Below are 12,911 nucleotides of genomic sequence, written 5' to 3' on the forward strand. Positions count from 1 at the left end.
AGTTATTTCTTGGAAGCTCTCCTAGCAGATTAGCGTCGTGGATAGAAACGACTGTCCTGCAATGATAAAACAGTTGTATTAATGGAAAATGAATTACAACGTGGATACAACGGAACGAGACATGTTAATAAAGACAGCGGTGAGTAGATGAACGAGATTAAACGTACTCATTCTGTAGATGTAGAACGTTCTGGACGCCTGACTGAGATTTCCTTTGTATGGGTCTATAAAATTGATGGTAGCGCAATGCGAGACTGCCATATTAAGAATTGAGAGATTTTTGCCAAGGTAGACATCTCATATCAGCGGTAAATAATATTCTGAGAATCTACATCTACATCTACATGCATACTCCGCAAGCCACCTGACAGTGTGTTGCGGAGGGTACTTTGAGTACCTCTATCGGCCCTCCTTTCTATTCCAGTCTCGTATTATTCGTGGAAAGAAAGATTGTCGGTAGGCCTCTGTGTGGGCTATAATCTCTGATTTTATCCTCATGGTCTCTTCGCGAGATATACGTAGGAGGGAGCAATATACTGCTTGACTCCTTGGTGAAGGTATGTTCTCGAAACTTCAACAAAAGCCCGTACCGAGCTTCTGAGCATCTCTCCTGCAGAGTCTTCCACTGGAGTTTATCTATCATCTCCGTAACGCTTTCGCGATTACTAAATGATCCTGTAACGAAGCGCGCTGCTCTCCGTTGGATCTTCTCTATCTCTTCTATCAACCCTATCTGGTGATGATCCGACACTGCTGAGCAGTATTCAAGCAGTGGGCGAACAAGCATACTGTAACCTACTTCCTTTGTTTTCGGATTGCATTTCCTTAGGATTCTTCCAATGAATCTCAGTCTTGCATCTGATTTACCGACGATCAACTTTATATGATCATTCCATTTTAAATCGCTCCTAATGCTTACTCGCCGATAATTTATGGAATTAACTGCTTCAAGTTGCTGACCTGCTATATTGTAGCTAAATGATAAAGGATCTTTCTTTCTATGTATTCGCAGCACATTACACTTGTCTACATTGAGATTCAATTGCCATTTCCTGCACCATGCGTCAGCTCGTTGCAGATCCTCCTGCATTTCAGTACAATTTTCCATTGTTACAACCTCTCGCTATACTACAGCGTTATCTGCAAAAAGCCTCAGTGAACTTCCGATGTTATCCACGAGGTCATTTATGTATATTGTGAATAGCAACGGTCCTACGACACTTCCATGCGGCACACCTGAAATCACTCTTAGTTCCCAGGACTTCTCTGCATTGAGAATGACATGCTGCGTTCTGTTATCTAGGAACTCTTCAATCCAATCACACAATTGGTCTGATAGTCCATATGCTCTTACTTTGTCATTAAACGACTGTGGGGAAGTGTATCAAACGCCCTGCGGAAGTCAAGAAACACGGCATCTACCTGGGAACCCATGTCTATGGCCCTCTGAGTCTCGTGGACGAATAGCGCGCGCTGGGTTTCACACGACCGTCTTTTTCGAAGCCCATGCTAATTCCCACTCTGGTAAGTAATTTATGTCATTAAGGATTTATAATTCACTAGTGTGCAAAACTTAAGGACGAAAGTGATTTTCGCGTAATGTGTCAATGCGGAGTAATGTAACTCGATGAATTCTTGACCATAAAGGACTGCTAGGGTATAGCACTGAAGGTAACTGAAGGTACGCAGTGAGATGAAGAGACATAACACTTTTATTCAAAGATAAGAATCACACTCAAGCCACCGCTACTGGATATTGAAAAGACGCGACATGGTGCTTAATAGGATGTGTGATCACCGCGGGTGTTGGTGCACGATCTGTAATGTGCTCCCACGGTGGCCGCAAGGTTGTTAAGGGGGTCCCGCGATAGGACGTGTCTTTCCTCCAACTGCTCAGCTGACGGTTGCTACAAGGTTGTCTGTGCGTGTAAATGCGCCACTATACGTCACCCCGAAGCATTCAACGCGTGGTCGATGGGATTTAGGTCGGGGAAACGGGCAGGGCCGTACATTCGCCGATTATCATCGCGTTCCGAGAGCTTCTTCACCAAAACGACCACGCTCGGCCTGATTCTGGACGTGCCCTCACATGACGAGAGGTGGGAACACGCAATGAACTCAGCAATATTATCTAACATGATCGTTTTGGTGCCCCAAATGTTATGGTGTGGGAAGTCATATTGTTGCATGGACTTACTGACCTACAAATCTTTAAACACTGTTCAGTCAGAGGTCAACGTTATTGTGAGACTGGACTCCTTCCCCAAGTGCGTCTTTTCATGGGTACATGGGAGCTGACTTCATTTTTATGGACGGCAGTGCACGAGCGCATCGCACCGCTCAGTTGAAGGAGCTCTTGGAACGGGAGGATATTCGGCGAATGAATTGGCCTGCCAGTTCCCCCTAATTAAACCCCATCGAACACGAATGGGATGGGTTTGGACGACGTGTTAGAGCAGGTTCACATGCACCAACGACCGTCCAGCAGCTGTCAACCGCCGTGGTGCGGAAATGGAACGTCCTACCACAAGGACTTCTTACCAACCTTTTGGCCAGTATTGAAGCATGTTGCAAAGCATATATTGCTGTCCTTGGTGATAACACATCCTTTTAATAACCATGTCCTACCTTTTGTAATGTCTAGGGCACCGTCATAAATGCGGTGACTTCAGTGTAATTCTTGTCATTAAATAACGGGTGATCAAAAAGTCAGTATAAATTTGAAAACTTTATAAAGCACGGAATAATGTTGATAGTGGGGTAAAAATTGACACACATGCTTGGAATGACATGAGGTTTTATTGTAACAAAAAAAGTTCACAAAATGTCCGACAGATGGCGCTGGACAGCAAAACGTCAGTGACTGCGCATGACAATCGTGTATCGGCATCATGAACTGTTACCTGGCGATTTAGTGAAGCGGAGGGCATTTGCGGTGTGGGCGTTTCAAAAGATGGCGGAAGATGACGATTGGTTGAGTAACGTGCTGTGGACCGACGAAGCACATTTCACGCTCCGAGGGTCTGTCAACGCCCACAACTGCAAAATTTGGGCTACCGAAAATCCTAGAACTGTCGTGGAAACTCCATTACTTGACGAGAAGGTCACGGTATGGGTTGGATTTACCACTTCTACAGTTATCGGGCCTTTTTCCTTCGAGGAAATGCGTGATTCTGGTTTTTTAACTGCTACTGTGACGGGTGAGAGGTACGCCGATATGTTACAGAATCGCATCATCCCCAGCCTGGCTGATAAACACCTGCTGGAACGTACGATGTTTATGCAGGACGGTGCTCCACCCCATATTCCTAGACGCGTAAAAGATCTCTTGCGCGCGTCGATTGATGATCGTGTGCTCAGCCGCCACTTTCGTCATGCTAGGCTTCCCAGGTCCCCAGACCTCAGTCCGTGCGATTATTGGCTTTGGGGTTACCCGAAGTCGCAAGTGTATCGTGATCGACCGACATCTCTAGGAACGCAGAAAGACAACATCCGATGCCAATGCCTCACCATAACTCAGGACATGCTTTACAGTGCTGTTCACAACATTATTCCTCGACTACAGCTATTGTTTAGCAATGATGGTGGACATATTTCCTATAAAGAACATCATCTTTGCTTTGTCTTACTTTGTTATGCTAATTACTGCTATTCTGATCAGATGAAGCACCATTTCTCGGACATTTTTTGAACTTTTGTATTTTTTGGTTCTAATAAAACCCCATGTCATTCCAAGCATGTGTGTCAATTTGTACTTCTCTATCTACATTATTCCGTGATTTATTCAGTTTTCAAATTTATACTAACTTTTTGATCACCCAGTTAGAGCATCTTTTCTGTTCGTTCCACTACGTACTCGGATTGCTTTCAATTACCTTCTGTGCTATATTGTAGCAGTCCCTTGTACGTATGGTCCAATTTTCATCCAACTATGTTGCATGGCAGTTACACGTCACGCGAAAATTACCGTAGTCGTTATGTTTTGCACGCCGGTGTATTTGGCCTTTCGAAAGCATTCCTCCTATTTCAGAAGGCTGTATCTCCTATGTGATAGTAGAAACAAGGGGTAAATTTAGTGAATTCTGTGCGTGGGGATGGAAGATTACAACTTCTTCCCAATTGCAGTGTTCAATGAAGCAAAGTCCCGTTTAAATGATAAAGTGTGCTGCCACAACATTCGGGGAACACATGATCCACGTACCATAGTCGAACACAAGAGTGACTTTTAAAAGCCTCATGTCTTTTGTGCTGTTTCCTGAGAAAATATTTACGGACTGTCTTCTCTCTCGCTTCTGTTTTATTTTTTTTGGAAGACAAGGATAGAAGAATCACGTACCTACATATGTTGGAGAACAACCTTCTCCACAATTGCGATATCATGCCGAAAATTTAATTTTTTACAGGACGGAGCACAATCGCACTAGTACCTGCGTGTAAGACCATATCTTAATAATGAATTGCAGAATAGGTCATAGAGATCTCGTACTGCACCATCAGACACTAAGATCGCCTTATGGTATGCGTCTGTTTTGGTGGGGGTGACTATCTATATGACTTCCCTTCCAGAAACTTTCGGTGAATATAGACGTGGCATAACAGTGCCAATTAATGCACTAACTCTAAATATACTCACAGAAGTATTCGACGAGTTTGACTGTCGTTTGGATGTTTGTCGTGCGTGGTGTCAGGGATCGTGGTTTCAGTGGGGGGACAAGCTGGACGTTGTGAAAGGTAAATGAAAAATTTAATCACCACTCCAAGATTGAAGGTGCAGGTGCATAAATGATACAATGTTTTAAAATCTGGTGGCTCCATAGGAAATAAAACTTTACACTTTTACGTCTTAAGTTAAATTTACGCCAATAGTCTGTTTTCTGTTCATGTAGACGACACAGTCTTGTGAAACTGGACGAATCTTTTTGAAGAACCATGCATATTCGTACTTCCTTGAAGGAAATACTCTGGCATAAACGATAATGAAATCGACGTAGATTTCGCGCTCTGCGAAAAATTACCTTTTAATTCATTCTTGCACACATCTACATCTACATCTACATCTACATGACTACTCTGCAATTCACATTTAAGTGCTTGGCAGAGGGTTCATCGAACCACAATCATACTATCTCTCTACTATTCCACTCCCGAACAGCGCGCGGGAAAAACGAACACCTAAACCTTACTGTTCGAGCTCTGATTTCTCTTATTTTATTTTGATGATCATTCCTACCTATGTAGGTTGGGCTCAACAGAATATTTTCGCATTCGGAAGAGAAAGTTGGTGACTGAAATTTCGTTGATAGATCTCGCCGCGACGAAAAACGTCTTTGCTGTAATGAATTCCATTCCAACTCGTGTATCATATCTGCCACAGTCTCTCCCCTATTTCGTGATAATACAAAACGAGCTGCCTTTTTTTGCACCCAGAGCTTGATTAGAAGTCGCTTGTGAGGAACGGTGTCAAAAGCTTTCCGGAAATCTAGAAATACGGAATCAACTTGAGATCCCCTGTCGATAGCGGCCATTACTTCGTGCGAATAAAGAGCTAGCTGCGTTGCACAAGAGCGATGTTTTCTGAAGCCATGCTGATTACGTGTCAATAGATCGTTCCCTTCGAGGTGATTCATAATGTTTGAATACAGTATATGCTCCAATCTTCGGAATTTCGCATTCTTCTGAACTTCGCATGCTTTTTCCGTTGCCTCTGCAACAGCGTTTGGACCTGTTTTGTGTACCACGGGGGATCCGTTCCATCTCTTACCAATTTATGAGGTATGAATCTCTCAATTGCTGTTGCTACTATATCTTTGAATTTGAGCCACATCTCGTCTACATTTGCATAGTCAGTTCGGAAGGAATGGAAATTGTCTTTTAGGAAGGCTTCTAGTGACACTTTATCCGATTTTTTAAATAAAATTATTTTGCGTTTGTTTCTGATGGATTTGGAAGAAATTGTATTGAACCCAGCTACAACGACCTTGTGATCACTAATCCCTGTATCAGTCTTGATGCTCTCTATCAGCTCTGGATTGTTTGTGGCTAAGAGGTCAAGTGTGTTTTCGCAACCATTTACAATTCGCGTGGGTTCGTGGACATACTTTCTGGTACAGTATAATACTCTAGGTATATTTATGTAGATGTTCTGAAGTACATCTCTCTATGACTCCGGCATTTAATTAACTGGTTCGTAGCACAGTGTACCGTGTCCACGATCAGCCAACATGGCTTCGTATGGATGTAATTATATCACTGATGAATCTCTGTAAGATATTGTTCCACTCCTCAGAAAGAGCAATCTGAAAATAGAGAAAAGTGATGGCAGGTACTGACAATGACGCTGCAAAGAGATTCATAGGCACTTTATTTTTTTTGGGCCATCAGTCTTCTGACTGATCTGATACGGCCCACCACGAATTCCTGTCCTGTGCTAACCACTTCATCTCAGAGTAGCACTTGCGAACTACGTCCTCAATTATTTGCTGGGTGTATTCCTATCTCTGTCTTCCTCTACAGTTTTATCCTCTACACTTCCCTCTAGTACCATGGAAGTCGTTCCCTGATGTCTTAACTCATGTCCTATCATCCTGTCCCTTCTCCTTGTCAGTGTTTTCCACATATTTCTTTTCTCTCCGATTCTGCACAGAACCTCCTAATTTTTTACCTTATCAGTCCATATAATTTTCAACATTCGCCTGTAGCACCACATTTCAAATGCTTCGATTCTCTTCTGGTCCCATTTCCCCATAGTCCATATTTCTCTACCATGCAATGCCGTGCTGCAGACGTACATTTTCAAAAATTTCTTCCGCAAAATTAAGGCCTATGTTTGAAACTAGTAGGATTGTCTTGGCTGAGAATGCCCTTTTTGCCAGTGCTCGTCTGCTTTTGAAGTCCTCCTTGCTACGTCCGTCATTTGTTATTTTGCTGCCTAGGTAGCAGAATTCCTTAACTTCATTGACTTCGTGACCATCAATCCTGATGTTAATTTTCTCGCTGTTTTCATTTCTGCAACTTCTCATTGCTGTTGTCTTTTTTGATTTACTCCCAATCCATATCCTGTGCTGATTAAATTGTTCATTCTATTCAGAAGATCGTGTAATTTTTCTTCATTCTCACTGAGGATAGCAATGTCATCAGCAAATCGTATTATTGATATCCTTTCAACATGAATTTTAATTCCACTCCTGAATCTTTATTTTATTTCCATCATTGTTTCTTCGATGTACAGATTCAACAGTAGGGGCCAAAGGCTACATCCCTGTCTTACACCCTTTTTAATCCGAGCACTTCGTTCTTGACCATCCACTGTTATTATACACTCTTGGCTTTTATTGTATCTCCCTACAGTTTACCCCTAATTTTCTCAGAATTTCGAACATTTTGCACCATTTTACAATGTCGAATGTTTTTTCTAGATCGACAAATCCTATGAACGTGTCTTGATTTTTCTTTAGTCTTGCTTCCGTTATCAACCGAAACGTCAGAATTGCCTCACTGGTGCCTTTACCTTTTTTAAATCCGAATGATCGTCATCTAACCCATCCTCAATTTTCTTCTCTATTCTTCTGTATATTGAATGCATGAGCTGTTAAGCTGATTGTGCGATAATTCTCGCACTTGTCAACTCTTGCAGTCTTCGGAATTGAGTGGATGATATTTTTCCGAAAGGCAGATGTGTACATTCTACACACCAGCGTGAAAAGTCGTTTTGTTGCCACTTCCACAATGGCTTTAGAAATTCTGATGGAATGTTATCCATCCTTATTTGATCTTGAGCCCCCAAAGCACTCTGAAGTTCTGATTCTAATAGTTGATCCCCTATATCTTCTAAATTGACTCCTATTTCTTCTGCCCCCTCACAGAGACCTTCAAAGTACTTTTTCCACCTATCCGCTTCGTCCTCTGTATTTAACAGTAGAATTCCCGTTGCGCTCTTAATGTTACCCTCCATGCTTTTAAAGCCACCGAAGGTTGTTTTGACTTTCCTGTACGCTCAGTCAGTCCTTCCAATAATCATTTCTTTTTCGATTTGTTCACATATTTCATGAAGCCATTTCGTCTTAGCTTCCCCGCATTAACTGTTTATTTCATTCCTCAGGGGCTTGTATTTCTGTATTCCTGAATTTCCCTGATCATTTTTCTACTTCCTTCTTTGAGGTACTTACAGCAGGATTCAAGTCGCAGAAGTGCGATAAGCACAGCATTTGAGTGATATCTTCTACCCTTTGCACGTTGTCCAACGACCAAGTTCTGTAACTACTAACACTGCCACGTGTAAAAAGGAATGAACCGCCACTGACACCCGTGTAAGACAGAGAAAAACGTCCCCGCATTTCACCACTTCACTTTCAAACGTCCATAGAACCGTTTTGAACGATATGGGACTCTGTACGTCACCTGTGCTCATTGCAGTTACCAATATAGCTCTCTCTTTCTCTTCTCTCTCTTCAGACGAAAGCTCTGCGGTTTTCAGGATAAATAGTAAATCGTGATCCTCGAGCGAGGTTGCGCAGTGCTCAAGATACTGGAGTCGAATTCAGTTCGAGTCCTGTACGGCTATTCTGATTTAGGTTTTCCTTGATCACCCTAAATCGTTTGAGGCAAATGACAGGAGGATTTGTTGAGAACGACACGGTCGATTTCTTTTCCGATTCTTCCCAAATCCGAGCTTTGAGCTGTGGCTCTAATGGCCTCGTCATCGAAGGTTTGTAAAACTCCGATCTTCTTTCTTCCTTTCTTTAAATCATGACTCTACCGAGGGCGACTTTTGATTGCTCCACTGGTCTTTCACCTTTTATCTTGTGGTAGCCCGATGTTGCCATGTAGGTGGAAAATACTTCATGAGCCGACGTGGAACGACACCACATTCACAAACACTGATTTATACAGTAGGGGATTGACAGAGTTTAGTTCGTTCTGCCTCCTATTCCAAGGCCATTGACGACCGGCTCTTCCTTTTCTTACCTGTGGACCATTTTGTCTTGATCTTCGGGGAATATCTCCAGGTGTCTGAAGGTTTTGAGTCGTAAGGTTACAGTTCCGGTCTGTTTAGGTGCGATTCGTCTTCATGACTGGAACCGTAGAAGCGATCAGTTGTATCTTATTAACATGCTGTTATTGAATAATTCGTTGAGATATTTTACTGAATTCATTTAATTCATGTGGACTATTTACAAAATGCACAATTTTATTCTCAAACATGCTTGAGACAGTCCTGTTCAATCGAAACATTGAAGTACATACAGCGATCCAAAAAGTAATCGCATCGAGACTGAGTAGTGCTACAATAAGGATAATACATGACTGTTTTTATGCGCAACTAGTATGAAAGCGAAACATACGGTAACGGAAAATTCATACCTGCCCAACGAAAGCTAAGTGAACATATAGCTTAATGAAAGAAGGCAGTTTAGAGTTTAACGTTACGTCCACAGCGAGATCATTAGAGACTGAACACAAGCCCAGAAGGAAGCCGGCTGTGCCTTTTTCAAAGGAACCATCCCGGCACTTGTCCAGAACGATTTAGGGAAATCACAGAAAATGTAAATGTAGATGGTCGGATGGCGATTTGAACCGTCGCCCTCCCGAATGCAAGTCTAGGGTGCTAACCAGTGCGCCACCTTCCTGGATTACAAAGAGGTTTTATCTGTGCGTAACTAAATGAAAGCTATTTATGGTTTGCTTATGCGTTTCGCCTCAAGTTATTGAGGCATCTTATGTGCTTTGAAACGGATACTTATTTTGACTTCTGTCCTTAGTTTTCACTGGGCATGCGCGTCACTTCGGTTACTCTATGTTTCACGTTCACGTTGGTGGCACAGACGAACTGTCATATTTTGTTGCTTACAGTACCACTATTCGTTTTGTTTGTGATTTAGTTTTGGATCACTTCGTGTACTTCAGTGTTAGGCTGAGGAGGACTGTCAAAAGCACGTCTGGAGATGAAGTTATAAAATTTCGTAATCGATAGTGTCAATAAAAAGTCATCAATAAAACAATTAGATGGGTTATCCAATAGGAGACATTCAGATCCTATAGCATATACTACCTAACGCAGTGACTGAGCTATATTTCCCCTACCAACAGCTCGCCATACAGTGTTGCTGAAAGGCTGTTTACCCGTTTGATGAAAGTGTTAGCGCCGAACGCTGAAGCTTCCCGTGCGCCACATCTTAAGCAATTTCCAACTGTCACGTATCTAGGCGACGTGCACGCGTTAGCGGAACTTCCTCCTTCCTCTTCCTGAACAACCTGGTCTGTTACACTCCAAGTTACTATCGACACAACGTACTCTACAGCTTTTGCCACAGTATCTTCATTAATCGTTTGTGTGTATATGACTGTAGATAGTATTTGAATGCCTCATCCACAAACTTTGAGGAACGGTAAGTCACAGATATGGGCTCATTATTTTTGTCAAGGTATGAATTCCTTTTCGTACATCAACAATATTGAGGTGATCGCTGCGTGCAGCTGAAGTAATGAAATTTACGATTTGTCATATACGTTTCACCTCAGATTATAGAAGCATCTTCAGCAGCTTGTAAGGGACATGCATTTATATCTAACATTCTGCGCCATCGTACTTATAACTTAGAATTTATTACACAGCATATGTTCACTACTGACAATGTGTGTCGGAGTTGTACCATTTGCATCTTTTATTTTTTGCTGAAGAAGCTGTTCTTCCGCCTCTAGTATTATGAGCAACTGTCAACAAAGCGCACACTATTTTCCACCACGTTTTCGTATTATTTTATTTATTTATTTATTTATGCATTTATTTTACCTGGCAATATTAGGGCCTTCAGGCCCTTTCTTACACCTAACCAGGCATACTCAGATTGAACGAGTTACAGTTTCTAAATAACATTAAGGACATTTAACGTATTATGCAATATTGATGTTAAACAAAAAAATTGAGATTATAACAGTAGTACAATGATAATTATAACAATAAAAATAATTATAACAATCAAGAATAATAATGGTAATAATAATAATAATAATAATAATGATAGTGACTAAGTATATGAAAGTAAACATACTTTTCTTTTGTGAATTCAGTCCCATTGTTATTCGGGAATTTTCTCGTTATATTCTTGCAGCTTGTGAGTTATTCTCATTGAGCAGAGACATAAGACGATAGAATGGGGTGAAAGAGATATATAAGAGGTAGATAGGTTAGAGGAAGAGAAAAAGAATGGTAAAATTCGAAGCTGTGATGGAGAGGAGAAAGAAAGAGATGGGAGGGGCACAACAATGGTGGCTATACCGTCCCTAATATGTAAGTTTTGAGTTCCCTCTTGAATGTTGAGTAGTTCTGGATAAGACGCAGATCACAGGGGAGTGCGTTCCATAGTCGTATGGCTGAGATGGAGAATGACACGGAGAAAGATTTTGTGTTATGTAAAGGTACAGCCAAGATGATAGACGTATCCGATCTGGTATTGCGATTGTGGAATGATGATAGGTGTTTAATGTGAGAAGATAAGTATTGGGGGCACCAGTGGCTAAGAAATCGATGAAGTAAGCACATCGAGTGGAGATCGCGTGCCGTATGTGGGCGTATCCAACCTAGCTGGGAGTATGAAGGACTGATATGATCATACAACCGAATATTGCACACGTATCTAACGCAAGCATTCATCACTAGCTCGAGGCATCTAGAATTTTCACTATTTGTGCCGTGTTGAACTACATCGCAGTAGTAAAGATTAGGCAAGACTAGTGTTTGGACTAATTTTTGTTTAACATGGGTTGGAAATATTTTTCTAAATTTTTGAATTGCATGTAGGGAGGAGAGCGATTTCCGGCAAGCTGTGACTGTTTGTTCTTCCCAGTTTAGGTGTTCATCCAAGATTATTCCAAGGTCTTTTACTGTTTTTTGGTATGGTAGTTGGGTACCATTGAGGAGTATTTTAGGGACCGTTTCGCGAAAGTACCGACTGATTAACTTTGGATGAGATATAAGTGTGACCTGGGATTTCTTGGGGTTTATTTCAGACCTAGGTTCTGTGCCCATCGAGAAACAGAGCAAAGATCTGCGTTCATACTCGCTACTGCGCCAGCAATGTTTTTGGGGCTTGCACTTATGTACAGTTGGATGTCGTCAGTATATAGATGGTAGCTGCAGGAGTGAATCACTGAAGAAATATCATTAATGTACAGTGAGAAGAGTAGTGGACCAAGGACGGAGCCTTGGGGAACTCCAGAGTGCATGCTTTTCCATGATGACTTTTCCGACCCACAAACGACTTGTTGACTTCTGTTTTTGAGGTAGCTGTCGAACCAGTGTATTGCGCTGATTGAGAAATTCAGCTGTTTCATTTTAATTAGTAATATATCGAAGTCAACTGTGTCAAAAGCCTTGCTAAAGTCAAGCAGTGTTAGGATAGTAGCTTCACGTCTGTCCATAGCATGTTTAATGTCATCAGTTACTTTGATTAATGCAGTTGCTGTACTATGATGCTTTCGAAAGCCTGACTGATATTCGTCATGGATGTTATGAGTTTTGAGGTAATCCGTTAGCTGTTCATGGACGATGTGTTCTAGGGCTTTAGATATTGCAGGTAGTATGCTGATCGGCCTGTAGTCACCTGGCGACTTAGGGTTGTCACTCTTGGGTATAGGCTGGATTAAACTTTGCTTCCACTCAGGAGGATATATACTACTGACAAGAGACAGGTTGAAGATGTCTGTGATAACTGGAATAATAGTGGCTACGACGTTTTTAATCATGCCAATGCTCACTCCATCATTTCCTACTGCCTCGGAAGAGATTCTCATAATTGCCTTGTGTACTGTGCCGGTAGTGACATGTTTTAAGAAAAACTTGTCTCTCGAGAGATTGATATCTTGGGGCTGGTAATTTGTCGCTGCGTGGCAGATTACAGCTGTTGAGAAGAAAT

The 12,911-nt window shown here is 41.8% G+C and overlaps 1 protein-coding gene across 1 annotated transcript in view; it reads left to right on the forward strand.

Annotated features, from left to right (window-relative positions):
* Nucleotides 1-12,911, forward strand: part of LOC126285315 (transient receptor potential channel pyrexia-like) — a 252,608-nt gene that overhangs the window by 37,837 nt on the left and 201,860 nt on the right. The gene's annotated exons all lie outside the window — the stretch shown is intronic.

The sequence above is a fragment of the Schistocerca gregaria genome, chromosome 8, assembly GCF_023897955.1.
Source record: "Schistocerca gregaria isolate iqSchGreg1 chromosome 8, iqSchGreg1.2, whole genome shotgun sequence".
In the NCBI taxonomy this organism is placed as follows: domain Eukaryota; kingdom Metazoa; phylum Arthropoda; class Insecta; order Orthoptera; family Acrididae; genus Schistocerca; species Schistocerca gregaria.